The sequence below is a fragment of the Heterodontus francisci genome, chromosome 34 (assembly GCF_036365525.1).
Source record: "Heterodontus francisci isolate sHetFra1 chromosome 34, sHetFra1.hap1, whole genome shotgun sequence".
Classification (NCBI taxonomy): domain Eukaryota; kingdom Metazoa; phylum Chordata; class Chondrichthyes; order Heterodontiformes; family Heterodontidae; genus Heterodontus; species Heterodontus francisci.
The window spans coordinates 38,707,840-38,735,489 of record NC_090404.1 but is presented as its reverse complement, the minus strand read 5'-3'; the positions used below and the strand labels follow the sequence as shown (position 1 = coordinate 38,735,489).

Sequence of the window (27,650 nt, the reverse complement as noted above, 5' to 3'; positions counted from 1 at the left end):
TTCCAGTCACACTGATGTTTGAAATCTTTTCCCACAGGCAGAACAGACAAACATTTCTCCTTCCACATTCAAAGGCCGATGATATTCAGGTCCTGATGAATCGAGTGTTTCTGTCAGATCTTGATGTGATGTTTGGTTTGAATTTCCCGTCAGTAAATCCTCCCCTTCTAATACCCTGTAAAAGGAGTTTACAAAAGTCAGCACTGTCAGTCCAGGATAGAAATTCAGAACAGACAGTTCTAGTTTCTATGGAACATTCTTTCCTCTCTTGTTTCCCCAAACATGTGGTCCATTCAAACTAAAAGAAGCCAAATTAAGCAACAAATTGTAACAGAAGCAAAGGGAACCTTCCCAACTGAACCAGAACATTGCTCCCAGTGTCCATGAGACACTCTGTATCCTGAGGCGTCCACCGGTTGCAGAAGGCCACCCCGGCATGGACAAGACCAGGGAAGACAGGGCAGCAGCCAGAGTGACACCCCCACTCCCAACATGGTCCCTGTACATCCTGGACCTACACATTGCTTCTCAGCCTGAGCGAGAGGGAGAGAGAGAGATGGAGGAGGTGAGAACTGAATGTTTAAATATACAAGACAGATACAAACCTCGGTGGGTTTGGGGTGGATGAGGTGAGGGTGAGGAGGGCATTGGGGGGACTGGGGAGTTTTGGAAGGGCAGGTCATCGAAAGGGCTGTGGGTGTGAGTGGTGTTTTAGCCAGGCCCAAGAGCAGGTCCAGGAAAAGATCCTCCAACCTTCCCACCCCACCTCCACACCGAGTGGCCAGAGATTAGGAGAATGGGGTTAAACTGTAACCAAGGCCATTGATAAGGTCCCACAAGGCAGACTGGTCATGAATGACAAGCCCAACACAAAACAGCAAGTTAGAGCCAAAATTGACTCAGAGGCAGGAAGCAAAGAGTAATGGTTGATGAGTGTTTGTGTGACTGGAAGGCTGTTTTCAGTGAGGTTCTGCAGGGATCAGTACTGGCTTTTTGTTCCATAGATCAATGGTTTGGACTTGAATGTCGGGGATTTGATTAAAAAGTTTGCAGATGAAACAAAAATTGACCATGTGGTTGATAATGAAGAAGAAAGCTGTAAACTGCAGGAAGATATCAATGGACTGGTCAGGTGGGCAGAATAGTGACAAATGGAATTCAATCCGGAGAAGTGTGAGGTAATGCATTTGGAGACAGCTAGCAAGGCAAGGGAATACACAATAAATGGTAGGATATTGAGAAGTATAAAGGAACAGAGGGGCCTTGGAGTGCATGTTCATAGATCCCTGAACATGGCTGGGCAGGGAGACAAGGCGTAAGAGATACTTGCCTTTTTTAACCAAGGCAGAGAATACAAGAGCATGGAGGTTATGTTGGAAATGTATAAAACACTGGTTTGGACACAGCTGGAGGACTGTGTACAGTTCTGGTCACCGCACTGTAGGAAAGATGTGGCTATATTAGAGAAAATACAGAGGAGATTTACAAGGATGTTGGCTGGATTGGAGAATTTTCATTCTGAGGAAATATTGGATAGGTGAGGGTTGTTTTCTTTGGAACAGAGGAGGCTGAGGGGAGACCGAATTGAAGTGTAGAAAATGATGATGGGTCTAAATAGAGTGGATAGGAAGGACCTATTCCCCTTGGCTGAGGGGTCCGTAACCAGGGGCATAGATTTAGAGAAAGAGGTAGGAAATTTAAAAGGGATTTGAGGGGAAATGTTTTCAGACAGAGGGTGGTGGGGATCTGCAACTCACTGCCTGGGAGGGTGGTAGAGGCAGAAACCCTCACAACAATTAAAAAGTACTCGGATATGCACGTGAAGTGCCCTAAACTACAAGGGTATTATTACGACCGACCGCTCAAGTCAAAGCCCCCCAGTCAAAATATCCAATTTTGATAGTGGTGGGAGAAACGCACTGTTGATTCAGTCCCGTCCCTCACAGATCGCCTGACATTTTAAACATTCCAAATTAAAGATCCAGCCAAATTGTACCATCTATTAACCCCCGAATAAGGCTAACCAAACCAGGTGTCTTTAGATCAACAAATTAACTGTTTAATTAGAAAAACTAAATTCTTAAATACTAACATATAAATAGTTAAAACAGAAAAAATAGTGACTTTGCATATTTATGCTCCTGCCGAAGTGAAATCTTCCTATATGGAATAGTCCAATGTTGCTTGAAGTCCTCACAGCCGTGTGATGGGGGGAGAAAATAAAAGTTTCTTCAACAGTAGAACAGTCCACAGTCTAGTTCAGCAGTTGAATTGATGCTGTTCTTCTCCAGCGATAAATTTCAACAATTACAGTTCAGTAGTTAAAGGAATTGGATATTTTTTTTTAGAAATTAATCTGGCTTGACATCAGAATTCTGAGAGTATAATAAATAGGGTTTAAATAAACCAAGAGAGAGCTCTCTTTTCCTTCAGTATATGCTGGATGATAATCTGTGTCTGTCTCTGTTAACGGTGTCTCAAATGCTACTTTTTCAATTAGTTTCAAATGTCAATTGGAAACAATGCATCTCTCGATCTTCAGTCTCTGAGTGGCTGCATCCCGGAGCTTGTTGCCTTAAAGCAGTACTGTTCCTTTTCCAAACTTAAAGGCACACTGCATTCTTCCTAGAAAAAAAATACAGGATCATCACACTATGGACCAAGAGCTGGAAAGCGGGATTCGGCTGGATGGCTCCTTGTCAGCCAACGAGGACACGATGGGCCGAATGGCCTCCTTCCGTACTGTAAATTTCCAGGATTCTAAGTTGAGAAGCAGCCCCTTCGGGTAACGATACATGGGCTGTAACCTCTCACAGTGAATATATACATGGCCCATGGACTCTTCAAGGCTGCAAACATCACATGCAGCCCGAGAGTGGGTGAAGCTGCTGAAAACCCTATTGTCCAGGATGCTCCATCTCCTGGGCACTCGGACCCAGTTGGAAACAGTTTGTCAGGTCCTGTTTGCTCTCTGTGCCTTCACCAAGATGGCTGTGCTTGCACCCTGACCCCGCCCTGTCCAAGATGGCGGCCAGTGACCCCTCTCCCCCGGGCCTGTCACCATGAGGTAAACACAGGGCCTCTTGGCCTACCCCAGGTGTATATGAAGCCTCCCAGCCCACCCACGGCTCCAATTCCTCCCCTGTACCCACAATCTCCTCTCGCCTCCCGATCCACCTGGTCCATCTCAGTCCATCTCCATTACCTACGCTGGACATGCTCAGTGCACAGTTCGATCCCACGCCAATACACCGGGCCCCTGTGGTCATTGAAAAGGGACTGACCCTTATCACGGGAGTCCTGGGTAATGAATCCTCCACTGAAAGCTCCAAATATTGAATGGATGATTTTGTGTCATCCCATTGAGATCAGGGCCAGAGAGACAATGGACAAAATTATTAAATAAATTATACAGAAACCCGAGTGCCCGGGACATCAACTATAGTGTGAAGTACACTGGGAATTCTGTTCTTCACCCACATTTGGACTCAGGAATTAGAGGGATGTTTTCATAACTTGTAGTTGACACCAAACTGGATGAGAGAACTAATAATGTGGAGGAGTGCATTGAAATCCAGGAAGACATAAACAGGCTGGCAGACTGGACAGATAAATGGGAAATGAAATTCAACAGAGTGAAATGTGAGCTGGTTCATTGTGGGAGGAGGAATAAGGAGGCCAGTTATTGGTTAGAATGTAAGAACTTAAATGGAGCAGAGCAGCAAAGAGATCTGGGAACAGAGTCACATAAATCACTAAAAGGAGCAACACAAGTGGATATGAGAGCAAAGAAAGAGCTGATGTTCTTTTCTCGAGGAATACAATGTAACAGCAGGGAGGGAATGTTACATTTATAGAGAACCTCACTTAGAAGGACTGTGAGCAGTTCTGGTCTCCAGATTAAAAAAGGATATTGAAGACTGAAGAAAGTGCAGAATAGATTTACAAAGATGTCACCAGAGAGGATGTTACTATCCAGCAAGATTGAGCAGGCTGGGGATCCTTTCTCTGGAAAAGAGAAGACGAGGAGGAGATCTGATAGAGGTCTTTAAAATTATCAGTCAGTCAGAACAAGGGGGCAGCAATATAATACAGACATTAACAGGTCAAATCGAGAACTTAGGAGGAATTTCTCTAATCAGAGAGTGGTGAGAATGTGGAACTCACTGCCATGTGGAGTGGTTGAAGGTGATAACAATGATGTGTTTAAGGGGAGGCTCAATACATTTATGAGGGAGAAGGGAATAGAGGGATGTGGGGGCAGGGTGGGATGATGTAATTAGATTGGGAGGAGGCTCATGTGGATTATAAACAGCAGCACAGACTAGAGGGGCTGAACGGCCTGTTTCTGGGCTGTAATTCTGTGCACATTCAGCCTGGGTGGATTAATGCTCAGGTTCACTGGGCCCAGGGGTGGATTAATGAAAGTTCTGGCTCCATGTTTTAGACGATGCTGCCGAGTACTGCAGGTGATGGAGAAGAGTTTCTCTCTATCTACCCTATCAGTTTCAATTAATATCTTGAAAACTTTGATCAAATCACCCCTTAATCTTCTGAATTCCAGGGACTACAACCCTCACAGTGAGGTGATTCATTCTGGCAGAAGGAATAGGGAGAGGCAACAAACACTTAATGGTACAGTTCTAAAGAGTTTGCAGGGATAGAGGGACCTGAGGGTTCATGTGCAGAGATCACTGAAAGTGGAAGGATGTTTTGAGGGAACAGTTGGCAAAGCAAATGGGATCTTGGGCCTCATAAATAGAGGTATTGAACACAAAAGGAAGGAAGTTATGCTGAACATTTATAAAGCTCTGGTTAGGCCACAACTAGAGTATTGCATCCAGTTCTGGTCACCACACTTTAGGAAGGATGTGAAGGTCCTTGAGAGGGTGCAGAGATTTATCAGAATGGTTCCTGAGATGAGAGAATTTAACTACAAGGTTAGGTTGGAGGAGCTGGTGTTGTTCTCCTTGGAGCAAAGGAGATTGAGGGAAGATCTGATAGAGGTGTTGAAAATGATGACAGGTTTAGATAAGGCAGACCAAGAAAAGCTGTTCCCATTAGCTGATGATACAAGGATTAGTGGACACAGATTCAGGTTTTGAGATACAGGAGGGATGTGAGGAAGCAGTTTTTTTTACACAGTGAATGATAATGACCTGGAACTCACTGCCTACGAGGGTGGTGGAAGTGGAGACGATCAATGATTACAAAAGGAAATTAGATGGGCACTTGAGGCAAATAAACCTGCAGGACTACGGGGATAGAGTGGGTGAATGGGACTGACTGGATTGTTCGACAGAGAGTGGGATGGAATCAAAAAGATCAATGTCCTCCTTCTGTGTTGTAATGACTCTATGATTCATTTGTGTAATCTCTCCTCGTAATTTAACCCTTGGAGTCCAGGTATTATTCAGGTAAATCTACACTGCACTCCCTCCAAGACCATTATATCCTTCCTAAGGTGTGGGGCCCAGAACTGAACACAATATTCCAGGTGTGGTCTAACCAGGGCTTTGTGTATCTCAGTGCTTTTCCACTCTCACTGATACCTGAAATCTTTTCCCACAGACAGAACAGACAAACCTTTCTCCTTCCACATTCAAAGGCCGATGATATTCAGGTCCTGATGTATCGAGTGACTCTGTCAGATCTTGATCTGATGTTTGGCTCGAGATTCCCCATCTGCATATCCCCTGCTTCTAAGCCCCTGTAAAAGGAGTTTACAAAAACCATCACTGTCAGTCCAGGATAGAAATTCACAACATTCTCTCCTCCTGCTTCCTGGTCCAGGATGACTGTACATGCACCCTGCTGTACATTGTCCTGAGGGAGGCCACACACCAGCCTGGATTCACGTCTGCGGCTGCAGAAACGCCTGTGTATTCCCCGATCAAATCTCCTATCACTATTGCTCAGTCAGCTTTGTGACCCTCTGTGAAGCTGATCCAACTGTGCTGCCATGGCCTTGACTCTGGCTGCACTCCTTAGATGAACCATCACTTTCATCAGTATTCAGAACTGAATACTGGTTGGAGAGTGAGATGCACTCAGGGGTCTCCTGCATTCCCTGCCTGTTTCTTCGTGACTGTCAGTTGGCCACCCATTGCCTCTCTCCCTGCATACTCTTAAGCTGCAGGGTGACCATATCTATAAACGTGCTGTCCACAAATCTCTCACCTCATGGTTGCACCGCAGTGACACCAGCTGCAGTTCATGCTCTGAAAACCGGAGCTCGAGCTGCTGCAACTTTTTTTATCTTCATCCATGTGATGTGGGTGTTGTTGGCTCGGCCAGTATTTATTGCCCATCCCAAACTGCCCTTGACAACTGAGAGGCTCGCTCGGCCATTTCAGAGGGCATTTCAGAGTCAGCCACATTGCTGTAGATCTGGAGTCACATGTCGGCCAGACCAGGTAAGGACAGCAGATTTCCCATCTCATGAACCAGATGGCTTTTTAATTGCAGATTTATTAATTGAATTTAAATGTCACCATCTGCCGTGGTGGGATTCGAACCCATGTTCCAGTGACATTACCCCGATGTCACCACCTCCCCCAATGATACTTCCTACACTAATGGTTATCTGGAGTTGACACATTACACAGGATGTACACTCCAGAGGTCGGAGCAGCCCCACCATTGGCAGGAATTTGGGACTTGTAACTGCAAAGGCTTTTGTCATCAAAAAGGACTGTGTAATGTATCAGTGTGGTGTGAGATAGTCAAGTGTTGTATAAGTAAAGAAAATATCTTTGTAAATGGCTGACACCACAATTTACAATCAAAGTGCTGTTTAGTTAATTGTGGATTTCTTTTAGTTTAGTTATTAGAACAAAAGACTTAAAATGTGAAATCTAGTGTAATTTATTAGTGTGGTCTGGGGATTCATATCTCATATTTTTCATATTGACAATCTGTGAGGTCGGAACAACTGGAAAGTGGGATGAACAGATACAATGGGCGGAATGGCCTCCTCCTGTGCTGTAAATAGAGTCATAGAGTTAGGTAGCACAGAAACAGGCCCTTCGGCCCATCGTGTCCGTGCCGGTCATCAAGCACCTAACTATTCTAATCCCATTTTCCAGCACTTGGCCCATAGTCTTGTCTGCTTTGGTGTTTCAAGTGCTCATCTAAATACTTGTTAAATGTTGTGAGGGTTCCGGCCTCTACCACCTCTTCAGGCAGTGCTTTTCAGATTCCAACCATCCTCTGGGTGAAATTTTCTTTCCACAAATCCTCTCTAAATCTGCTGCCCCTTACCTTAAATCTATGCCCCCTGGTTATTGACACCTCCACTAATGGAAAAAGTTTCTTCCTATCTAACCTATCAATGCCCCTCATAAATTTGAACACCTCAATCATGTTCCCCCTCAGCCTTCTCTGCTCGAATGAAAACAACCCCAGCCTTTTCAATCTCTCTTCATAGCTGAAATGCTCCAGCCGATGCAACATCCTGGTGAACCTCCTCTGCACCCTCTCCAGTGCAACCACATCCTTCCGATAGTGTGGTGCCTAGAACTGTACATAGTACTCCAGCTGTGGCCTAACTAGTGTTTTATACAGCTCCATCATAACCTTCCTGCTGTTACATTCTTTAGCCTCAGCTGATAAAGGCAAGTATCCCCTATGCCTTCCTAACCACCTTATCTACCTGTGCTGCTGCCTTCAGTGATCTATGGACAAGTACACCAAGGTCCCTCTGACCCTCTGTACTTCCTGGGGTCCTCCCATCCATTGTATATTCCCTTGCCTTGTTAGTCCTCCCAAAATGCATCACCTCACACTTCTCAGGATTAAATTCCATTTGCCACTGCTCTGCCCATCTTACCAGCCCATCTATATCGTCCTGTAATCTAAGGCTTTCCTCCTCACTATTTCCGACACCAATTCTCGTGTCAACTGCGAATTTACTTATCATGCCTCCTGTATTCACATCTAAATCATTAATGTACACTACAAACAGCAAGGGTCCCAGTACCAATCCCTGCGGTACACCACTGGTCACAGGTTTCCACTCGGAAAACAACCCTCGACCATCACCTTCTGCCTCCTGCCACTCAGCCAATTTTGGATCCAATTTGCCAAATTGCCCTGGATCCCATGGGCTCTGACCTTCTTAACCACTCTCCAATGTGGGACCTTATCAGAAGCTTACTGAAGTCCATGCAGACTACATCAACTGCTTTACCCTCATCTACACACCTAGTCACTGCCTTGAAAAATTCAATCAAGTTAGTTAGACACGATCTCCCCCTGACAAAGCCATGCTGACTATCCCTGATTAATCCCTGCCTCTCCAAGTGGAGATTAATCCTGTCCCTCAGAAGTTTTCCCAATATTTTCCCAACCACTGATGTTAGACTCACTGGCCTGTCAGTACCTGGTTTATCCCTGCTACCCTTCTTGATAATGGCACCACATTCGTAGTCCTCCAGTCCTCTGGTACCTCTCCTGTGACCAGAGAGGATCTGAAAATTTATGTCAGAGCCCTTGCTATCTCCTCCCTTGCCTCACATAACAGCCTGGGATACATCTCATCTGGGACTGGGGATTTATCCACTTTTAAGCCCGCTAAAACAGCTAACACTTCCTCACTTTCAATGCTAATATGTTCAAGTGTATCACAATCCCCCTCCCTGATCTCTACACCTACATCATCCTTCTCCATAGTGAACACAGATGCAAAGTAATCATTTAAAACCTCACCTATGTCCTCTGGCTCCACACACAGATTGGCACTTTGGTCCCTAATGGGCCCCACTCTTTCACTGCTTATCCTCTTGCCCTTAATATACTTAGAAAATGCCTCAGCATTTTCCTTGATCTTGCCCGCCAGTGTTTTTTCATGCCCCCTCTTTGCTCTCCTAATTACTTTTCTTTGTCCCCCCACTACACTTTCTATCCTCCTCCAGTACCTCCGCTGTTTTCAGCACGTTGAATCTGCCAGAATCCTCCTTTTTTATTCCTGATCCAATCCTCGCTATCCCTTGACATCCAGGGTTCCCTGGACTTGTTGGTCCTACCCTTCACCTTTACGGGTACATGTTGCCGCTGAACCCTCACTATTTCCTCTTTGACTCCCACTGGTCTGACGTAGACTTTCCGACAAGTAGCTGCTCCCAGTTCACTTTGGCCAGATCCTGTTTTATCATATTGAAATCGGCCTTCCCCCAATTCAGTACTTTTATTTCCAGCCCGCCTTTGTCTTTTTCTTAGAGTTATGATTGCTATCCCTGAAATGCACCCCCACTGACACTTCTACAACTTGTCCAGCATCATTCCCTGGGATTAGGTCCAGTACTGCGCCTTTTCTTGTTGGACTTTCTATGTACTGGCTCAAAAAAGTCTCCTGTATATATTTTAAGAATTCCGCCCCCTTTAAGTCTTTTACACTCAGACCATCCCAGTTGATATCAGGTAAGTTGAAATCCTCTACTATTATGACTCCATTATTTTTACACCTGTCTGAGATTTGCCTACATATCTGCTCCTCTATCTCTCCCTGACTGTTTGGAGGCCTGCAGTACACTCCCAGCCAAGTGATTGCCCCCTTTTTGTTTTTAAGTTTGACTCATCTGGCCCCATTTGAAGAACCTTCTCAGATATCATCCCTCCTTACTGCAGTAATTGACTCCTCAATCAACAGTGCAATGCGACCTCCTCTTTTATCCCTTCTCCTGTCACACCTGAAGATTCTATAGCCTGGAATATTGAGTTGCCAGTCCTGCCCTTCCCTCAACCATGTCTCTGTGATAGCAACAATATCATAATCCCATGTGCTAATCAACGCCCTCAATTCATCTGTCTTGCATTAAAATAAATGCAATCCAGCCTTGCATTTGTCACTTGTGCCTTAACAGGTCTATATTTGCTCTGCCTAACAGACTGACTCAGTTTCTCTTCGAGATTTGACTGAGCATCACCCGCTCCTATACCTCCACTCTGTATCCCATTCCTCTGCCAAATGTGTTTAAACTGCCCCCAACAGCACTCATAAACCTCCCAGCAAGGATGTTCGTCCAACTTGTACAAGTCCCACCTTTGCCAGAAACAGACCCAGTGATCCAGGAAGCTAAAGCCCTCCCTCCTGCACCATCTCTTCATCCACACATTCATCTGCTCTATCCTCCTATTCCTATCCTCACTAGCATGTGGCACTGGAGTAATACAGAGATTACAACCTTTCAGGTCCTGCTTTTTAATCTGCTCCCGAGCTCCCGAAATTCTTGTTTCAGGTCCTCATCCCTCTTTTATCCCCCCGTCGTTGGTACCAATGTGTACCACCCACCCCCTCCACCTTCAGAATGTCCTGCAGCCGCTCCGTGACTACCTTGACCCGAGCACCAGGGAGGCAACATACCATCCTGAAGTCATGTTTGTCGCCACAGAAATGCCTATCTGTATCCCTTACGATAGAATCCCCTATCATTATAGTTCTTCCACTCCTTTTCCTCCCCTGCTGTGCAGCAGAGCCATGCGTGGGACCACAAACTTGGCTGTTGCTGCTTTCCGCTGGGAGGTCATTCCCCCCAACAGTATCCAAAGTGGTCTATCTGTTTGAGAGGGGGATGGCCACAGGACACACCAGCACTACCTGCCTGCGCCTACTACTCCATCTGGTGGTCCCCCATCTCATTTCTGCCTGTGCAGCCATTACCTGCAGTGTGACCACCTCTCTAAACGTGCTATCCACGATGTCCTCAGCATCGCCGATGCTCCACAGTGTATCCACCTGCAGCTCCAGCTCCGTAATGCGGGTAGCCAGTAGCTGCAGCTGGAAACACTTCCTGCACACATGGTCATCAGGGACACTGGATTTCCCACATAGCGCAGGAGGAGCATATCATGGGGCTGAGCTCTCCTGCCATGACTTAACTTTAGATTAATTAGTTACTCCCTTCAAAAGATATTAATTACACGAGTGGTTTGTTCTACTCCAAACACTACCCACGACAATCTAAATTACTTGAATTTAAAAAAAAACACACTCTTAGAACTCACTTTATCGCTCGGTATTTTTTCAAACAAAAAAACAACTTTCCCCTTATTTTTTAAAGCTAATTAAATTGACTAACAGTTGTTACTTACCCAACCAATCACAACAAAGAACAGTACAGCACAGGAACAGGACATTCGGCCCTCCAAGCCTGCGCCGATCTTGATGCCTGCTGAAACTAACACCTTCTGCAGTGCCGGGGCCCATATCCCTCTATTCCCTTCCCATTCATATATTTGTCAAGATGTCTCTTAAACGTCGCTATCGTATCTGCTCCACCACCTCCCCTGGCAGCAAGTTCCAGGCACTCACCACCCTCTGTGTAAAAAAAACTTGCCTCGCACATCCCCTCTAAACTTTGCCCCTCGCACCTTAAACCTATGTTCCCAAGTAACTGACCCTTCCACCCTGAGAAAAAGCTTCTGACTATCCACTCTGTCCATGCGGCTCATAACTTTGTTAACATCTATCATGTCGCCCCTCCACCTCTGTTGTTCCAGTGAAAACAATCCGAGTTTTTCCAACATCTCCTCCTTGCTAATGCCCTCCAGACCAGGCATCATCCTGGTAAACCTCCTCTGTACCCTCTCCAAAGCCTCAATGTTCTTCTGGTAGTGTGGCGACCAGAATTGCACGTAATATTCTAAGTGTGGCCTAACTAAGGTTCTGTACAGCTGCAACATGACTTGCCTATTTTTATACTCTATGCCCCGATGAAGGCAAGCATGCCGTATGCCTTCTTGACTACCTTATCCACCTGCATTGCCACTTTCAGTGACCTGTGGACCTGTACACCCAGATCTCTCTGCCTGTCAATACTCCTAAGGGTTCTGCCATTTACTGTCTACCTCCCACCTGCATTAGACCTTCCAAAATGCATTCCCTCACATTTGTCTGGATTAAACACCACCTGCCATTTTTCCGCCCAAGTCTCCAACTGATCTATCTCCTGCTGTATCCTCTGACAACCCTCATCATTATCCGCAACTCCACCAACCTTTGTGTCGTCTGCAAACTTACTAATCAGACCAGCTACATTTTCCTCCAAATCACTTATATATACTACAAACAGCAAAGGTCCCAGCACTGATCCCTGCGGAACACCACTAGTCACATCCCTCCATTCAGAAAAACACCCATTCACTGTTACCCTCTGTCTTCTGTGACTGAGCCAGTTCCGTATCCATCTTGCCAGCTCACCTCTGATCCCGTGTGACTTCACCTTTTGCACCAGTCTGCCATGCAGGACCTTGTCAAAGGCTTTACTAAAGTCCTATAGACAACATCCACCACCCTTCCCTCATCAATCATCTTTGTCACTTCCTCAAAAAACTCAATCAAATTAGTAGACACGACCTCCCCTTCACAAAACCATGCTGTCTCTCGCTAATAAGTTCGTTTGTTTCCAAATGGGAGTAAATCCTGTCCCGAGGAATCCTCTCTAACAGCTTCCCTACCACTGACGTAAGGCTCACCGGCCTATAATTTCCTGGATTATCCTTGCCACCCTTCTTAAACAAAGGAACAACATTGGCTATTCTCCAGTCCTCTGGGACCTCACCTGCAGCCAATGAGGATGCAAAGATTTCTGTCAAGGCCCCAGCAATTTCTTCCCTTGCCTCCCTCAGTATTCTAGGGTAGATCCCATCAGGCCCTGTTGACTTATCTACCTTAATGCTTTGCAAGACATCCAACACCACCTCCTTTTTGATAATGAGATGACGGAGACTATCTGCACTCCCTTTCCTAGGCTCATCATCCACCAAGTCCTTCTCCTTGGTGAATACTGATGCAAAGTACTCATTTAGCACCTCGCCCATTTCCTCTGGCTCCACACATAGATTCCCATCTCTGTGCTTGAGTGGGCCAACCCTTTCCCTGGTTACCCTCTTGCTCTTTATATGTGTATAAAAAGCCTTGAGATTTTCCTTAATCCTGTTTGCCAATGACTTTTCATGACCCCTTTTAGCCCTCCTAACTCCTTGCTTAAGTTCCTTCCTACTGTCTTTATATTCCTCAAGTGCTTCATCTGTTCCTCGCCTTCCAGCCCTTACAAATGCTTCCTTTTTCTTTTTGACGAGGCTCACAATATCCCGTGGTATCCAAGCTTCCCGAAACTTGCCAAAATTGTCTGTCTTCCTCACAGGAACATGCTGGCCCTGGATTCTAATCAGCTGACGTTTGAAAGACTCCCACATGTCAGATGTTGATTTACCCTCAAACAGCCGCTCCCAATCTAAATTCGTCAGTTCCTGCCTAATATTGTTATAATTAGCCTTCCCCCAATTTAGCACCTTCACCTGAGGACTACTCTTATCCTTATCCATAAGTAACTTAAAACTGATGGAATTATGGTCACTGCTCCTGAAATGCTCCCCCACTGAAACTTCGACCACCTGGCCGGGCTCATTCCCCAATACCAGGTCCAGAATGGCCCCATCCCTAGTTGGACTATCTACATACTGTTTCAAGAAGCCCTCCTGGATGCTCCTCACAAATTCTGCCCCATCCAAGCCCCAAGCACTAAGTGAGTCCCAGTCAATATTGGGGAAGTTAAAATCACCCACCACTACAACCCTGTTACCTTTACATCTTTCCAAAATCTGTCTACATATCTGCTCCTCTACCTCTCGCTGGCTGTTGGGAGGCCTGTAGTAAACCCCCAACATCATGACTGCACCCTTCCTATTCCTGAGCTCCACCCATATTGCCTCGCTGCATGACCCCTCCGACGTGTCCTCCTGCAGTACAGCTGTGATATTCTCCTTAACCAGTAATGCAACTCCCCCACCCCTTTTACATCCCCCTCTATCCCACCTGAAGCTTCTAAAGCCTGGAACATTTAGCTGCCAATCCTGCCCTTCCCTCAACCAAGTCTCTGTAATAGCAACAACATCATATTTCCAAGTACTAATCCAAGCTCTAAGTTCATCTGCCTTACCCGTTATACTTCTCGCATTGAAACAAATGCACTTCAGACCACCAGTCCCGCTGTGCTCAGCAACATCTCCCTGCCTGCTCTTCCTCTTCGTCCTACTGGCCTTCTTTACTATGTCTTCCTCATTTACTTCACTAGCTGTACTACTGCTCTGGTTCCCACCCCCCTGCCACACTAGTTTAAACCCTCCCGAATGACACTAGCAAACCTTGCAGTCAGGATATTAGTGCCCTCCCAGTTTAGATGCAACCCGTCCTTCTTGTACAGGTCCCATCTGTCCTTGAAGAGAGCCCAATGGTCCAGATATCTGAAACCCTCCCTTCTACACCAGCTGCTCAGCCACATGTTTAGCTGCACTATCTTCCTATTTCTCACCTCACTGGCATGTGGCACAGGGAGTAATCCAGAGATTACAACCCGAGAGGTCCTGTTTTTAAAACTTACTACCTAACTCCCTAAACTCCCCCTGCAGGACCTCATCACTCTTCCTGCCTTTGTCATTGGTACCGATGTGTACCACAACCTCTGGCTGTTCACCCTCCCCCTTCACAATGCCCTCTGTCCGTTCAGAGACATCCTTGACCCTGGCACCAGGGAGGCAACATACCTTCCCGGAGTCTCTTTCACGTCCACAGAAGTGCCTATCTGTGTCCCTGACTATAGAGTCCCCTATAACTATTGCTCTTCTGCGCTTTGTCCCTCCCTGCTGAACAACAGTGCCAACCGTGGTGCCACTGCTCTGGCTGCTGCTGTTTTCCCCTGATAGGCCACCCCCCCCACCCCAACAATATCCAAAACGGTATACTTGTTTGGAGAGGGGAATAGCTGCAGGGGATTCCTGCACTGACTGCCTGCCCCCTCTAGTGGTCACCCATCTATCTGCTTGCAGTTTGGGTGTAACCACTTCTCTAAAACTCCTGTCTATGACACTTTCCGTCACCTTGAAAATTTCCCGCGATATCACTCTAAGTCCTTTTGTTCCCTCTTTCGAGACTCAGCGCCGCCGAGAGACACATGGAGCCTGTCGCCGCTCTGGATCAGCTTCCTCACAGGTCCGCCAGTCGTCTCTCCGCTACCATATAAGTAAGGGCCTTGAGCCCCGCTCTTTATTTACAGCCTGTCGCTGCTCCTGATCAGCCTCCTCGCAGATCCGCTAGTCACCGCTCCACTACTATATCAGTAAGGGCGTCGAGCCCCGCTCTTTATTTACAGCCTGTCGCTGCTCCTGATCAACTTCCTCACAGGTCCGCTAGTCATCACTCCGCTCCCAGGTAAGTAAGGGCCTTGAGCCCCGCTCTTCATTTATAGCCTGCCACGTTTTATGTTTTCTATTTTCTATTACACAGGATGTTCACTGCAGAGGTTGGAGCAGCCCTGCAATTCCGATAACTATTAGATAATAAACTTGCTACTACTAGCGGCGCAGTGGTTAGCACCACAGCCTCACAGCTCCAGCGATTCTGGGTACTGCCTGTGCAGAGTTTGCAAGTTCTCCCTGTGACCGCGTGGGTTTCTGCTGGGTGCTCTGGTTTCCTCCCACAGCCAAAGATTTGCAGGTTGATAGGTAAATTGGCGATTGTAAATTGCCCCTCGTGTAGGTTGGGGAATTGAGGGGATGTGATAGGAATATGGGATTAATGTAGGATTAATATAAATGGCTGGTTGATGGTCGGCACAGACTCGGTGGGCCGAAGGGCCTGTTTCAGTGCTGTAACTCTAAATCAATAAATAATAAACCTCAATACTTAAAAAAAAGACTTTGGAGAAAGGGAAACAAATTTACAAAACTTACCAGCCAATCAACTCACAGGCTTCCTGACTCGGTGGAAACGGGAGAAGAAACCGGGAAGTGGCGGCGCTGATGGATCCCTGCACCATCACTTTAATGCTGCCCCTCTGACCCCCCGGGGCTCTCGCCGAACCCGGCGGCTCTGATTCGGGGCCTGAGGGCCGCTGAAACTCCATGTTCCCGAGGCTGCGCTCAGCTTCCGGGAGCCGCTCCGCGCAGACAGGCGGACTCCGTGGGGCGGAGCCTTCTGACGCCTGCGTGTTGCTGTTCTTGGCTTGGAGATGGGCCGTATTTCTGCGCGCGGGGCATTCTGGGCAGTATAGGCTGCCATTTACCAAACGGAGAATGGAGTATGTTTCATACTCAAAAATAAAATGGTATAAAACAGCGAACATATATTAACGACGCGTTTGCTGGCAACGTAACCAAATAGGTGATGCATCACTGGTACATGCGCAAATGCAGCCTCATCGACTGAAACGTGACTGTGCCTCAGGCAGCTACCAGGAGTTCAGTTCGCAAGCAGGACCCTGAGCTTCCGGTTGCTTGCCATTTCAACACTCCCCCCTGCTCACATCTCTGTCCTGGGATTGTTGCAGTGTTCCAGTGAACATCAACGCAAGCTCGAGGAACAGCATCTCATTTACCGATTAGGCACACTGCAGCCTGCCGGACAGAACATTGAGTTCAATTATTTCAGAGCATGACAGCCCCCCATTTTACTTTCATTTTTAGTTATTTTTTTTTCTTTCTTCTTACATTCTTTTCTTTACATTTTTTACAATCTTGTTTTTTGCATTTATTTCATTTCATTTTAGTTTGTTCAGTTTGCTTACTCACTGCTTTTTTCAGGTTTGCACTTGCTGCTGTTCAATATTCGGTGTATTAACAACTAATTTGTACAAATGCTTTGTCTTTCAACACACCTTTAACATATTGTTTGCCTTTGCTCCGTGACCTTTTGGTCAGCTATGCGGCCTGGTCCAATCTAGACTTCTTTTGTTACCTCTTGCCCCACCTCACTTGCTTATAACCTGTGACTTTTCTAATATTTGTCAGTTCCGATGAAGGGTCACTGACCCGAAACGTTAACTCTGCTTCTCTTTCCACAGATGCTGCCAGACCTACTGAGTGGTTCCAGCATTTCTTGTTTTTATTTCAGATTTCCAGCATCCGCAGTATTTTGCTTTTATTTTATGCCAGGAGTAAAGATGGCGCTGCTGAATTTGACACAAAACACGAATTAAATCCAAACCTCCTCAATGGTCGCATTCAGGTCCCTGCTCCCTCCCGTGATCACCGCTTCAATCACCGCATTCAGTTTCATGTTCAATCACAGCTTATCTTCCCCGCTCCCTCCGATGCCCTTTGCCTCATTTTCAATGGCTCTCCGCTCTCCCACTCGCCACTGACTTCCAGCGCTTATATTGGGAAGTTGGCTTTAACCCAACATTATCGGCGTTAAAAAAAAATGTTCACGGTTCACGGCATTGGAGTCCAGGCATGCGCAGTGCCGAACTGCTTTTCGCGGAAGCGCAATGCCAAGCAGTGTGAGTGATGGCGGCGGACAAGGTCCTTGTGAGTTGTATCACACACTACACCCCCTTTTCCTCCGAGGATGTTTTACTGGAGTTGTGTTGCTGAGTGTTTCGAAACTCTGTCTGCTAGAGCTGGAGGAGATTATAGAGATAGTGAGGCGTGAGGGTATGGAGAGATTTGAAAGCAAGGATGAGGATTTTAAAATTGAGGTGCTATTTAACTGGGAGCCTGTGTAGGCCAGTGAGCACAGTGGTGATGGGTGAACAGGACGTGGTTCGAGTAACGACACAGGCAGCAGAGTTTTGGATGATCTAAAGTTTATGGAGGGTAGAATGTGTGATGCTGACCAGGAATGTGTTAGAATAGTCAATTTGAGAGGTAACAAATACATGGATGTAAGTTTCAGAGACAGATGAGCTGAGACAGTGGTGAAGTCTGGCAATGTTACTGAGGTGGAACTGGGCAGTCTGAGTGATGGTGCTGATATGCAGTTGGAAGCTCATCTTGGGATCAAATATGATACCAAGGTTATGAATGGTCTGGTTTAGCCTCAGATAGTTGCCAGGGAGAAGGATAAAGTTGGTGCCTAGGGAGTGAAGTTCGTGGCAGGAACTGAAGACTTCCCAATCTTTAATTGGAGGAAATTTCTGTTCATCCAGTAGTGGATGTCAGGCAGTCAGGATGGTGTGTGACTTGGAGGGGAACTTTGAGGTGATGGTGTTCACATACACCTGCTACCCTGATCCTTCTAGATGCTGGAAGTTGAGGGTTTGGGAGGTTCTTTTCAAAGTTCTGGTCCAATTGTACACACATAGAATCACCCTCCTCTCCTCCCTCCCTCCCTCTCTTTTTTCTCCTCTCCCTCCTTCCTCCTATAGAGGGCAGAGTCTTGTGTAGGTCCAGACTGGTTGGCAGGTTCCCTTCCCTGAAGGACATTAGTGAACCAATTGGGGTTGTCCATCAATCCAGCAGCTTTCATGGTCACTTTTTCCTATTGCCAGTCCCATGAATTACCAGATTCATTCAGCTCCATTTCACAACCTGCCTTTGTGTTTTTGTGGCTTTTCTCACAGACATTTTTTTCCATTTTCAAGCAATTTGACAGGGTTTTAGAAGAGGAGGATTTGCAGTTGTGAAATGCAAAGCAAACATTTGATCGGGTTCTGAAGGACTTGCCCAATATATCGTAAGCCAGATATCACTGGATTTTGAACATGGAAGGAAAAAGCACTGATCACAGTGGGGAGAAACTGTACACGTGTTCTGTGTGTGGAAGAGGTTTCAGCCGATTATCGGGCCTGTCGAAACACAAGTGCAGTCACATGGGAAGAAACTATGTAAATATGGGAACTGTGGAAAGGATTGAATTATCCATTTGAGCTGGAAACCCATCCATGCAGTCACACGGAAGACTGGAGGATAGCAAATGTTGTTCCCTTGTTCAGGAAGGGGAGCAGAGACAGCCCTGGTAATTATAGACCTGTGAGCCTTACTTCGGTTGTGGGTAAAATGTTGGAAAGGTTATCAGAGATAGGATTTATAATCATCTTGAAAAGAATAAGTTCATTAGCGATAGTCAGCATGGTTTTGTGAAGGGTAGGTCGTGCCTCACAAACCTTATTGAGTTTTTCGAGAAGGTGACCAAACAGGTGGATGAGGGTAAAGCCGTGGATGTTGTGTATATGGATTTCAGTAAGGCGTTTGATAAGGTTCCCCACGGTAGGCTATTGCAGAAAATACGGAAGCATGGGATTGAAGGTGATTTAGAGCTTTGGACACCATGCAGAGTACTGGGCTAATGGGAAGATTCTTGGTAGTGTAGATGAGCAGAGAGATCTTGGTGACCAGGTACATAAATCCCTGAAAGTTGCCACCCAGGTTAATAGGGCTATTAAGAAGGCATATGGTGTGTTAGCTTTTATTGGTAGGGGGATCAAGTTTCGGAGCCACGAGGTCATGCTGCAGCTGTACAAAACTCTGGTGCGGCCGCACCTGGAGTATTGCGTGCAGTTCTAGTCACTGCATTATAGGAAAGATGTGGAATCTTTGGAAAGGGTGCAGAGGAGATTTACTAGGATGTTGCCTGGTATGGAGGGAAGGTCGTACAAGGAAAGGCTGAGGGACTTGAGGTTGTTTTCGTTAGAGAGAAGGAGGAGGAGAGGTGACTTAATAGAGACATATAAGATAATCAGAGGGTTAGATAGGGTGGATAGTGAGAGTCTATTTCCCCGGATGGTGATGACAAACACGAGGGGACCTAGCTTTAAGTTGAGGGGTGATAGATATAGGACAGATGTCAGAGGTAGTTTCTTTACTTCGATACTAGTAGGGGCGTGGAACGCCCTGCCTGCAACAGTAGTAGACTCGCCAACTTTAAGGGCATTTAAGTGGTCATTGGATAGACATATGGATGAAAATGGAATAGTGTCGGTCAGATGGTTTCACAACATCGAGGGCCGAAGGGCCTGTACTGCGCTGTAATGTTCTATGTCCTTGTGTCTCTCCAAGTTGGATGGTCAGTTGAAGCCTCATCTACACACAACACGTGTTTGTTTTCTCCCCTCTGTGAATGGTGTAATGTCTTTTCAGGCTGTGTAACTGGTGAAAGCTCAGTCACAGTCTGTGCACTGGAACACTCTCACTCGGGTGTGGGTGCCTTGCAGTTTTTCCAGTCACACTGATGTTTGAAATCTTTTCCCACAGACAGAACAAACATTTCTTGTTCCACATTCAAAGTCCGATGATATTCAGGTGCTGATGAATCGAATGATTCTTTCAGATCTTGATGTGATGCTTGGTTTAAGTTTTCCCGTCTGCTAATCCTTCTCTTCTCATACCCTGTTATAACGGAGGTTATAAAGGTCATCACTCTAAGTGCAGGATAGAAATTCAGAGCAGACAATTCCAGCTTCAATGCAACATTTTTCCTCTTTTGTTCCCCAAAGCTGTAAATCCCCGTCTCACAGCTCTCCCTCCTCCCTGGGCATCCAAACTCATGACATCATCTGCACGATTTCTTTGCTCCGCTGACAGTTTTCTCCCTCCCTCTACTCTGGCTGGGTTCAGTATTCCAGCCCCTGTTTGCTGAGTGAGAAACAAATCAAAGACTCAATGATTTTCCCTCCTGCTCACTGGGACACGAGAGCCCCGCCCACTCTCAGTGCCGGCAATATGATGGAAACGCATGCGCACCTCCCTCTGCTCAAGATGGCGGTGCCGAAACCCTCCCGGCTTCCTTTCGAGAGGTGGCAACCGTTAACCTGGGCAACTCAGGGAATACCCCGGAGGCGCAAATGCTGGAACTGGAGCTACTTATTCGGGGCTTGAGGCCTACACCAGGTGTTTTTGAAGCCTCTCCGGCCGCCCGCCGGTTCTCCTGTGCCCCATCAACTCTTACCCGCTGCAAATGCGTCCTCCAGAGAACTCTTACGGCTGTGATCATACAGACAAAACGCATGCTCGAAATACTGGCCAGTGCTGCACCTGCGCGCTGTGCTCCTGTGGAATGAATAGGGCAGATTCATAGATCGCTGGGAATGCTGGGTAACAGTCCCGCCATTGGAAGCCCAAATTAATGCTTACAAATTGCATTCTGTGGTCGGATTGTAATTAAATTATTGGGCTGACCTTCCAAGATGGCTGTGTCGAAGGGAATTATTGCGTGATTGAGGGAGTATGACCATGACTGAGAGTCTTTCAGTGTGTATGTGGAGTGGATAGAGATGTTTTTCACTGTTAACAATACCCTCGAAGATAACAATACCCTCGGGCGGCACAGTGGTGCAGTGGTTAGCACCGCAGCCTCACAGCTCCAGGGACCTGGGTACTGCCTGTTTGCAGGTTTGCAAGTTCTCCCTGTGTCTGTGTGGGTTTTCTCCGGTTTCCTCCCACAAGCCAAAAGACTTGCAGGTTGATAGGTAAATTGGCCATTATAAATTGTCATTAGCATAGGTGGGTGGCAGGGAAATATTGGAACAGGTGGGGATGTTTGGTAGGAATATGGGATTAGTGTAGGATTAGTATAAATGGGTGGTTGATGTTCGGCACAGACTTGGTGGGCTGAAGGGCTTGTTTCAGTGCTGTATCTCTAATCTAATCTAAAGATCCTGACAATGTTGCTGTCAACCAGGCAGTGTGGGAAAAGACAGAGGGATATTTTTGACTGAAGCAGGCCCGGAATGTATGAGATGCTCAATAATTTTCTCACCCCAGCAAAACCAAAGGACACACCGATGAAGGACATGTTGATTAAGCTTGAGCAGCATTACAATCCTAAATCATTGAAGATTGCAGAAATCTATCAGTTTGGAACAAGGAATCAGCTGCCCAATGAGGACATTGGGGAGTTTATTGTGGCATTCCAAAAGCTGTCACTTCATTGTGAAGTTTGGAGAATTTCAAGAGCGTGTGTTGTGTGACAGATTTGGTTCCAGATAAAAGGGTGAGCAAATTCACGGTAAGTTGATGACATTGCCAAAGGTGAGTTTTGACATAGCTTTTCAAACAGCACTGTCCATGGACATGGCTGAATTTGACTCGAGAGAAGTGAGAGTTAACAACCGTCAATCATCTGCTGAAGCAAATAAGCTGCAGATGAGTAAGCAGAAGATCCCAATGACGGCAACTGTTGGTGTTCAAGTGGGTGTTGCTCGTAAGAAAACGGGAGGAGGCCATCAGGGGAGTAGCAGTGGTTAAATAAAATCCTGTTACCGGTGTTGAGGCCAACATTGAGTCCAGAATTGTCCCGTTGTGAAGGCAGAGTGCTATAGCTGCAAGAAGAAGGGTCATCTTGCCAAGGCATGTCGCAAGAAGGTCATCGGTGAAAACACAGGCAGGGGGAAACATCATTCACTGCATACGGTTGTCAAACAGCAGCAGGTTGATGAGGCATCATTTGAGATCCATGTGATCAGAAGCACAAGGATGTCCAATGAAAATTCACAGAGCATCGTGGTCCAAGTATCATTGGATGAAGCTCCAGTAAACTGCAGCAACTCACGAAGGCTCCTTCGACAGCACCTTCCAAACCCGCGACCTCGATCACCTATAAAGACAAGGACAGCAGATGCATGGGGACACCACCGCCTGCAAGTTTCCTTCCAAGCCACACACCATCCTGACTTGGAGCTATGTCACCATTGCTTCACTGTCACTGGGTCAAAATCCTGGAACTCCCTTCCAACAGCACTGTTGGTGTCCCTAAACCCCAACGATTGCAGCAGTTCAAGAAGGGAGCTCACCACCACCATCACCTTCTCAAGGGCAATTAGGGTTGGCAATTAATGCTGGCGTTGCCAGCGATGCCCACGTCCCACAAACGACTAAATACAACATGGAGGTCAACACAGGTGCATCAGTTAGTATAATTCCAGAGTCGCTGTGACGTGAAAAGTTGAGTCAACATCCGCTGGAAAAATCATGAGTAGAGTTACACAGTTATGGAGGAGAGAATATTTCCCAAATTGGAAGTGTATTGGTTGCGGTCACATACAATGAGCAATGTGCAAAATTGACCATTATTGTTGTGAAAGGTGAAAAACCAGCCTTGTTTGGAAGAAACTGGTTAGCAGCACTTAAGTTAAATATGAGCGAGCTTTTTTGTATTGAGGTGACATTCATATCTCAACATGAAGTACCCTAAGGTGTTCAGTGAAATCTGCAAATCAATTCAAGGATACAAGGCTAACATACAAGCTCGGGAAAATGCAAGTTCGGTGTATTGTCAGCTGCATCCAGTACCCTATGCTCTAAGAGAGGAGGTGAAGCAAGAACTGAAATGACTTGAGACTGAGAACATTATCTCTAAGGTAGAGCAGAGTAATTGGGCTATTCCCATAGTGGTAGTACCAAAGTCAGATGGTGGTGTAAGAGTATGCTCTGAGTATAAGGTAACCATCAACAGATACTGGAAAGTAATCCACCCAATAACTTGACAAACATGGAGCATCTGTTCACGACGTTGACAGGAAGCCAGACTTTTTCAAATTTCGATCTGACAAATGCCTATCTGCAGCTTGAGTCAGACGCTGAGTCTGAGTCATTCTTGACTATCATTACACACATGGGTCTATTTCAGTTTCACAGGCTGCCATTTGGTGTTTCTTCAGTCCGTGGAATTTTGTAAGGAATGGAGCTAGTAGTGTGTTATTTGGATGACATTCATATTCGTGCTCCAAACAAGCAAACCTATGACGGCAGATGAAAGAGGTGTTCCAACGCTTGGAAAAGCATGGAGTTCAGATGACAGAACACAAATGTGAAATGTTTCAAAATTCTGTAATGCACTTGGGTCACAAAGTAGACAAGAACGGGTTGCATGCTACCAAGTGTAAAGATCAAGTAATTAGAAATGCGCCACACCCTCAGTTCACATCTGATCTCAGATCTTTTTTGAACCTCATAAATTACTGCGGTAAATTCATACCAGATCTGGCAACATTATTGCATCCATTGAATGAACTCTTGAGGAAGGGTTTCCGTGGAATTGGACAAAGGAGGGTGATGAGGCATTCAAATGGCATAAAAGTCAACTTGTGGAGGGTGTGATGCTTATGCATTACGATGTGCTCAGAGATTAAACGAACATGTGATTCCTCTCCATACAGAGCAGTTTTTTGTAACTCGTTCCTGGGATGTGGCCTTCAGACGAAGACGAGTTTCCAGTCACAGCAGATGACATTGGTTGAACAACTCGTCGGGGCTCCATATTGGCAAAGGGTGTACAAATATAACACAAATGAGTGGGAAACACAGATACTGGATTTAGAATACAGGCCATTTTTTACGCATAAGAATGAGTTGTCGGTTGATCAAATTTATGTCATGCAGGGAGCTAGAGTTGTAATCCCTGGAAAGTACATATTGCAGTTGCTATGTGATCTTCATGATGATCACTTAGGGATGTGTTTGACGAAGAGTCTAGTGAGGAGATATCTTTGGTGGCCAGAGTTAGAGAAGGACATTGGAAACATAGTGAAATCATCTGGAACATGTCAAGCAGTAGAAAGGAAGCCGCCATCGCCAAGTGGCTCCTCTTCCTCTGATGTCACCTCACAATTATTTTTTTCTCCTCTTCTGGTCAGTTCAGACTCACTGATCACAGCTCTCTTCACTGCTGAGCTGCTTCACATTGCTCCCTGTCTCTAAACTTTGTGCTCTAGGTGAAGCTCGAACTCACAGCCTTGGCATTCCTCGCTAATTGCACTGCTGTATAAGTACCATGCGTTAACCAACTGCGCCACTGGAATCCCAGTTTAATATATTTAACATGGTGAACTGCAGGCTAGTTGGCCTAACATCAGTGGTCGGGAAAATGCTCTCATCGATGTTCAAGGAAGTCTGAACGAGCACTTAGAAAATCATAGTCTGATCAAACAAAGTCAACATGGTTTTATGAAAGGGAAATCTTGCTTGACAAATTTATTACAGAATGCTGAGGATGTAACTAGAAGGGTAGATAAAGGGGAACCAGGAAATACCAGGAACCAGGAGTTACTCGGGGTGGTGTCCTAGGCCCAACCATCTTCAGATGCTTCATCAATGAATTTCCCTCCATCATAAGTTCAGAAGTGGGGATGTTCGCCGATAATTGAATAAAGTTCAATACCATTCTCGATGCCTCACATTCTGAAGCAGTCCAGGTCCACATGCAACAAGACCTGGACGACATTCAGGCTTTGGCTGATAAGTGGCAAGTAACATCCACACCACCCAAGTGCCAGTCAATTATCATCTCCAATAACAGAGAATCTAAACATCTCCCCCTGACATTCAATGGCATTATCATCGCTGAATCCCCCACCATCAACATCCTGGGGATCAGCCTTGCCCGGAAACCTGGAACAGCGATAAACATACTGTGGCTGCAAGAGTTGGTCAGGGGCTGGAAATTCTGCAACATCTTCTGACTCCCCAAAACCTGTCCACCATCAAGTAGTCAGAAGTCAGGAGTGTGATTGAATATTCTCCACTTGCCTGCATAATTTCAGTCACAACAGTACTCCAGAAGTTCAACACCAGCCAAGACGAAGCAACCCGCTTCATCACCACCCTATCTACCATCTTAAACATTTAATTCCTCCAGTATGATGCACAGTGGCAGCAGTGTGTACCATATACAAGATGCAGTGCAGCAATTCACCAATGCTCCTTTCACAACTCCTTGCAAACTCGCAACCAGTATCACCTGGAAGGACGAAAGCAGTAGATGCATGGGAACACCACCAACTGCATGCCTCCCTCCAAGTCACACAACATCCTGACTTGGAACTATATTGCTGAGTCAAAATCCTGGAACTCCCTCCCTAACAGCACTGTGCATGGACCTCACCATATGGACTTCAGCGGTTAAATAGGCAGCTCACTACCACCTTCCCAAGTGCAATTAGGGATGGGAAGTAAATGCCAGCATTGCCAGGGACCCTCATATCCCAATAATGAAGAAGAAAAAGAATGGATAATTATCTGAGGAAAGAAATGTGCAGAGCTGCATGGAAAAGGCGGGTGTGTTGGACCAGCTGAGTTGCTCTTGCAGAGAGCTTGCATAAATATGAAGGGCAGAAACACCTCCTTCTGTGCTGTAACAATTTTATGATTCAATTCTATTCTGTTATATAAAGGAGACGTTTTGCTCCAACTACACAATTTTCTGGTTAGACCACACCTGGAATACTGTGTATAGTTTTGGTCTCAGCCCTTTATAAAGGATACACATTGGCCTTGGAAACAGGGCAGTGAAAATTCACCAGAATGTAGCCAAGGCTCTCATGGTTAAATTATGAGGTGCGATTCATTCAAGCAGGCCTGCATTCCTTGGAATATCGGAGGTTAATGGGTGATTTGATTAAGTATTTTAGGATTAGGAAATGAATTATTAGGGGAAATAGAGAGAAACTTCTTTTTTCACTTGTTGCTTTAAATGTGGTGCGTTGTGCTCTCATCTTGAATCAAAGAATAACAGAATTATAGAAAGTATAAGGTGCAGAAAGAGGCCACTTGGCCCATTGCGTCTGCGCAGTCAAAAAATGATCCGCACCTTCTATTCCCACCTTCCAGCATTTGGTTAGTAGCCCTGAAGATTATGACACTTGAGATGCATATCTAGACTCCACTTAAATGAGTCGAGCGTTTCTACCTCAACTACCCTTTCAGGCAGTGAGTTCCAGACCCCCACCACTCTCTGGATGAAAAGATTGTTCCTCATCTCCCCTCTAATTTTTATACCAATGACTTTAAATCTATGCCCCGAGTCACTGACCTCTCTGCTAAAGTAAATAGGCCATTCACCTCCAATCCATTCAGGCCCCTCAACATTTTGTCCATTTCAATCAGATCTCCCCGCAGCCATCTCTGTTCCAAGAACAACCTCAAAATAAAGTAACAGCCCCATTTTCCAAAGCATTTCTAAAGATTCACAAAGCTGGAGACTAGATTTTCCTTTTGGAACTTTTCGATTTTACACACTCCCAAGTGCAAATAGTTTCCAAAACAGCCTCGCGGTCCTTCACCTTGCAACATGCCCAGGGATGAGGAAATTCAGTGATGTGGAGATTCAGGACACGTGGCGGCCAAATACAAAGCAGCTGTAAGCAGGAAGGCCACCAGACAAAGGACTGGAAGGAGAGTAAGTGCTGCAATCTGTGTGATGAGGACACCTGGACAAGACCTACCCAAAAACGCAGCCTCAGTTACACACAGGCAGAAATAATCAAGGAGGAACAGGAGGAAGGAACAGCAAACATGTCTGCTGCAAAGTTACAAAATGTAAACCACATTGACTCAGAAATGACCGGGTAGGATTTGTCCTGCATTTTGTGTACAGGACATACCTGAGCAATTTACACATTGCTGGGTAGATGCCAGTATTGTAGCTGTACTGGAAAAGCTTGGCTAGGGGAGCGGCAAGTTCGGAAGCACAGGTCTTCACTTCTATTTTCGGAATGTTTTCAGGGCCTTTGCAGTATCCAATGCCTTCAGCCGATTCTTGATATCACGTGGAGTGAATCATATTAACTGACGATTGGCATCTGTGATGCTGGCGACATCAAGAGGAAGCCAAGATGGAACATCCACTCAGCACTTTTGGCTGAAGTTGGATGCAAATTCTTCAGCCTTGTCCTTTGCACTGATGTGCTGGTCTCCCCCATCATTGAGGATGGGGATATCTGATGCAACCTGATCATGCGTTATCCTCTTTAATACATCCTGAGCGTTCTTTATCCTATCTGATAGATCCTGACCCTTCCTTAAACACTTTGAATCTCCTTCAGCTCATGATCTTCTCTAATATGCTCTGTTATTTCTTTGATATACTCTGAGAATCCCTTACTGACACTGTACACACTTACAGCCTTTAGATCCTCTGGTTAACATATTAACCCCTTATA

General features: G+C 45.9%; 1 long non-coding RNA gene across 1 annotated transcript; it reads right to left on the bottom strand.

Moving 5' to 3' along the window:
- Positions 1 to 2,037: 2,037 nt before the first annotated feature.
- Positions 2,038 to 15,944, bottom strand: LOC137349398 (uncharacterized). Its single transcript, XR_010969378.1, has 3 exons — positions 15,730 to 15,944; positions 5,587 to 5,710; positions 2,038 to 2,625 (listed from the first exon to the last, which is right to left on the bottom strand). It is a non-coding gene; the product is annotated as an uncharacterized lncRNA (long non-coding RNA).
- Positions 15,945 to 27,650: the final 11,706 nt, after the last annotated feature.